This window comes from Myotis brandtii, unplaced genomic scaffold (assembly GCF_000412655.1).
Source record: "Myotis brandtii unplaced genomic scaffold, ASM41265v1 scaffold52, whole genome shotgun sequence".
Lineage (NCBI taxonomy): Eukaryota > Metazoa > Chordata > Mammalia > Chiroptera > Vespertilionidae > Myotis > Myotis brandtii.
In genome coordinates, this window is record NW_005369826.1 from 1840582 (window position 1) to 1846290 (window position 5709).

The following is a 5709-nucleotide window of genomic DNA, read 5'->3' on the forward strand; positions in this document are numbered from 1 at the left end:
TGAACAACAAACATGCATCTATCAACAAGTGAATCTAAGAATCAAGTGAATAAATAATATGATGTACAGAATGAACTGGTGATTATAATAGAATTATCGACATAGAAAGGGAATGGATTGACTATTCTTGGGGGCGGGGCGGAAGGGGTGTGGGAGATGTGGGAAGAGACTGGACAAAAATCGTGCACCTATGGATGAGGACAGTGGGTGGGAAGTGAGGGCGGAGGGTGGGGTGGGAACTGGGAGGAGGGGAGTTATTGTGGGAAAAAAAGAGTAACTAATGTAATAATCTGAACAATAAAGATTTAATAAAAAAATAATAAAAAAATTAAAAAAAAAGAGCAGTGAACATCTAAATTAATGAGGTCATTCTTTTACAGCAATATTTGTGAATTTGTAACTGAGAAACTGGCATTTTTAGTGATAACTTTTGCCAAAGCAACTTGGTGAAACCCAGAAAATATAGTAATTCAGAGAAATTCCCTTTGGTCTTAAAATAAGATTACTGAGCTAGACATTATTTTACATTATACATGTGAACTCAAATTTGATTATTTTAAATGAGTAATGCTGGTATGTGTTTTAAAAATCTAGAATTAAAAGAGTCTATACAAATTTTGCTGCTATTAGAATGTTAGAAAATACATACTTTTAAAAATGATATATTTAGTTCATTTTTTCTGGAACTCAAAATGTCATGAATTCTCAAGTTCTTAGATTCAGTGTGTGGAAAGAACCAATTCAAAATATCTCCTTGGCAAAATAAATCTAATTCATTAGATAGAAACTCTAAAGTAAAAAATTGTATAGAGTCCCACAGACCCTATAAAAGTACCCCTCACTCACCACTAAAATATAACTGCCTTTGGAATAAAACATTGTAATATACTTTTGTGCTATCACCATTCACTAGAGATTTCAGCCAAGGAAATGAGAGTTTCTTTTAAGTATTTCCACCTACAGTCTCCTGACAATTTTAAAATTCTGTGTAACATCATAAAGCAGTCAATGGATATTCAAGACATCACATACACAAAGGTTATTTGCCTACAGCAAAAATGTGTTTTTATTGTTGATAGCAAATACTCTTACAATTAATATTTTATCCAAGATCATATGGAAACATCCCACTTACTGAGACATTTAGGTATTATTCATTACCAGATATCTTTCATTAGCATGATTGAGATACAAAGGACATAGAAATAAATTAGTTTTAAAATGTCATTTTAATATATTCTATATTTTCACTCCTGTGAAATCTTCTGCAATATCAAGATAAATGCATATATAATATCCATCACCTGCAAAAGTTTTCTTGTGTTACTAATTAATCCTTCATTCTTGTCTATATCCATTTAACCCCACCCTCAACCTCTGACAATCCTTGGTCAACTTTCTGTCATATGGATTAGTTTTCATTCTATAATTTTATATAAATAGAATAAAAGAATATGCACTTTTTTTACCTGGCTTCTTTCAATGCGGATAATTCCTTGAGATATATCTATGTTGTTATAAAAGTTCATTATTTTTTGTTGTGTAGTATTTTATTGCATGAATGTATCAAAGTATATCTACCCATTCATCTATTGATAAAAACTTTAGTTGTTTTCCATTTGGCCTATTACACATGATGATGTCATGAATATCCATGTACAAGTCTTTGTACAATACATGATTTCATTTATGTTGGGTGAACACTGAGGAGTGAAATGGCTGCACCATATTGTAGATACATTTTTAATTTTAAAGAACCTGCAAAAAAATGTTTTCCAACATGATTGTGCCATTTTACATTTCCACCAATAGTGTAAGAAAGTTATAGTTCCTCCACAGTCTCCTCATTAACACTTACAGGGTCAGCTGCTTTAATTTTAACCATTCTAATAGGTGTGTATTTGTATCTCATTGTGGTACTAATTGCATTTCCCTTAAAAATGTTACATATATTTTGTTCAAGTTTTTTGTTGTTTCAGTTAAGAAGATACATCTGGTCCAGTTTCCCTTATCCTTAGCCAGAAATGTAATTTTCCATTAGCAGAGTCTTTTAAAGGCAAATTTTAAAATATTAGAAAAAATGAAATAAGCAGCCAAATAACTAATATGAGATAACATTCTTGAACATTAGGTTATACTATTCTTGAATTTTAAAAAGAAATAACAAAAGATGAAGAGGATAAACCTTATAAATATTCATAGCTGCATAAGCTATAGATTGTGTCTTCCATGAGAGGTACCACTCTATGTATTTATTCATGATTATACGCTCTTGAGTTTGGGGATTTTATTAAATAGATGAACTTCGTTCAACTTCGACAATATTTATTCTCTATGATATTAATACTATCCTTTTTGGGGTTACTCCAGTTACAATGTGATCAGACTTTGTGCTAGAAGGCAGTGAAACTTAACCTTGAGTTCCAAGAAAACAAATACTGTGTTCTGTTCACAATTACATTTCTATTGCTTAGCACATTGCCTGCTGCAGAGTATATTAGTCAGGGTTCCCCAGAGAAACAGAACCAATAGGATAAATACAGATGTATAGAAAGAGATTTATTATAAGGAATTAGGTCAAATGATTATCAAGGGTTAGGCCTATGATCAATCTGTTATCTGTAATCTGGAAGTCCAGGGAAGCCAGTGGTGTTGTTCCAGTCCAAACTCAAAGGTCTGAGAACCAGGGCAACCAATGGTGTAAGTCTCAATCTTAGTCCAAAGGCCTGAGAACCAGAAATATAGATGTTCAAAGGCAGGAGAGGATGGATGTCCTAGCTCAAGCAGGTAGAGGAAATTTACCCTTCCTCTGCCTTTTTGTTCTATGGGGGCCCTGAACTGATTAAATGATGGCTACCCACATTAGGGAGGGCAAGATACTTTCTTCAGTCTATGTTTCAAATGATAATTTCTTCTGGAAGCACCCTCACAGATACACCCAGAAGTAATGCTTTACCAGCTCGCTGGACATGTCCTTGAGCTGTGAAGTTGACACATTAGATCCACCACCACACGAAGTAACCACAAATAGTCCATGATTGATTAAATGATAGCTAAATTGTAAGTAGCAATATTTTTTAAAATTCCAAGGTGAATCAATATCTTGAACATGTGTATGAACTATATACTGTAGGCTATGTCTGTGTTATTAAAGATATATTTTACCATAAGAAAGGATTAGATTGTATATAATAATACTGCTACAATAAACAATGCTGTGGAAAGTCACTATAGTTTCAATTTTCTTTCCAAATATCCAGAGTCCATTCTAACAACAGGCATTTAGGAGCACAAAGCAAGTGTTGACTGAGTTTAACAGTGATTTTTTTTACTTCTTTCATAAATAAAATTATTAATAAAACTTATTTTGGAATGAAACATTTAATGTTACATGCTAAATATTCCCATAATTTTTTAATATAGAGAGTACTTTGTATTACAAGGCAAAGAATATTCCATTAAAAGTAGTCATAAAAATTAACTATATCCAATAATACTCTAAAGAAAACATAACACTATTCAAATCTGTGATTATTTTCAAATAATATAAATTGCTGATTTTCAATAGCAAGAATCAGGATAGTTTCCATTTTTTTAAAATAGATTTTTAAGCTGCTTATACAGTATCTTATAAATGGAGCATGATATTTACAGGAAGTCCAGCAAGACATTTTTTAAAATTTAAGCATTTTTATTTTTGTAAAACAGTATATTAAATATAGTATTTTAACCAAAAAGTTACTAACCTCTTTGCTGATTGTGATTCTATAAAATATTCTAAAAAGTAAAATATTAAACTTTACTGAGTTCAATATTACCTCCCAGTGGAATCTTTATTTCACAAACATGCTGAAGTTGCTTTCCATTTTCTGTAGAGAGAGAAAATGGATTCTTTTTGGATTTTTTCTTGTGCATGTTCAACAATGCCAATCAATGTATAGAATGGGATGGAGACCAAGAACTGCGGGGAAGTTCTGGGAAGTACACCCTAAGTTTCCTGAACTCATGAAGTAAACAAAGTATATGTTCAAGCCATTGGGAAAATATACCTATTTGTGTGCATATGTGTGGGGAGGAAGCCAAAACACTGAGGGGGAAAATCTATCAATTTTAGTTTCTAACAGAGAAAAACATCATGGAGTACAAATCTGAGTCCTAACAGGAAATCTGTTTTCACTTAGTTTCCTTAGTTCAGCAGAGAAAACAGAGCAGAACACACGGGGCCCACAGTCACAAACCCAGGGAAATTTTGGATTCCAAAAGACAGGAACAGAAACAGAAGCCATTCCTAACCTTACATGTAAAAAACACTATTTGCATATGTAATAGACAACATTATTTAACCGGCATTTTCTAAGGGCTGTTCAGTCTGCAAAAGCTCCTGATAAACATTATCAATAAATCGTTCATAAAGATATCATTGTTTGATTAATTAACGGATACTGAAATGAGAAGCCTAAATTCAAGAAAACACCATCTTGACAGAGACAGACATGGGGTGAGCTCAGTGTAGGACTCACAAGTCATAGGATTATGAATCACAATAGAGACTTTTAGCCATGTTTTGCATAGTCCTCTCACTCATTCTGCAGAAAAAAAAAATTGGGGAGATTATTAGCTTGTTTTGAATATGTAGTGATTATGTTTTTTTTCCTCTGTAGCAGGCAGAATAATGATTCCCCTTCAAGAGGTCCATGTCTGAACCTCTAAAACCTGTGACTATGTTACCTTACGTGGCAGAAAAGAATTTGCAGACGTGAGTAAGGATACAGATATTGAGTTGGGAGACTATCTTGGATTACATGCATGGGCCCAATCTAATTACATGAGTCCTTAAAAAATGAGGACCTTTCCCAACTATGATAAAAGGGAGATGTGGACTATGCAATAATGGTCAGAGAGATACTGGGTTGCTGGGTTTGAAGATAAGGGGAGGGTCCATGAACAAAGCAATGCAAACAACTTCTAGAATATGGGAAAAGTAAGGTATATGATCTTCATTCCATCTGCAGAGTTCCTTTGCCATGTAACATATTCTCAGATTCCAAGGATTAGGCCATGGGCATCTTTGGGAAAGAGATGGGGGATTCTTCTGTTTCCCACAACCAGTTTAAGGAATGTATTTTAAATAATCTTTTTTTGCCCAGCTGGCATGGCTGAGTGTTTGAGCAATCACCTATGAACCAGGAGGTCACGGTTCTATTTCCAGTCAGGGCACATGCCCGGGTTGCAGCTCAATCCCCAGTGTGAGGCATGCAGAAGGCAGTCGATCAATGATTCTCTCTCATCATTAAAGTTTCTACCTCTTTCTACCTCTCCCTTCCTCTCTAAAATCAATAAAAATTAAAATATAATGAAATAAATCATCTTTTTGTTTGCTTGTTTGTTTGGCATCTATAACCACAGAAACAGAAGTAAGTAGCCAACTCTCTTATATTAGCAAAGAAGAAAACAATGTCACATGAACAACCAGATCACTTGGAAGTTGAGATGATAGTGCATGTATATCAATAGAGCTGCATTATTTTTTTCTAGAAGATCAAGGATTATATAATGCTTACAGGTAAAAATACAAATTCATGGTAACAATAGATTTGGAAAAATAGTTGACACTATACATTTAAGGAAATTCTTTGTAAGCTCAGATTTAAAACAGAGTATATTTGTTTATGAACTAGTATAAATTTGAAGTTATCTTGCTTATAAGAA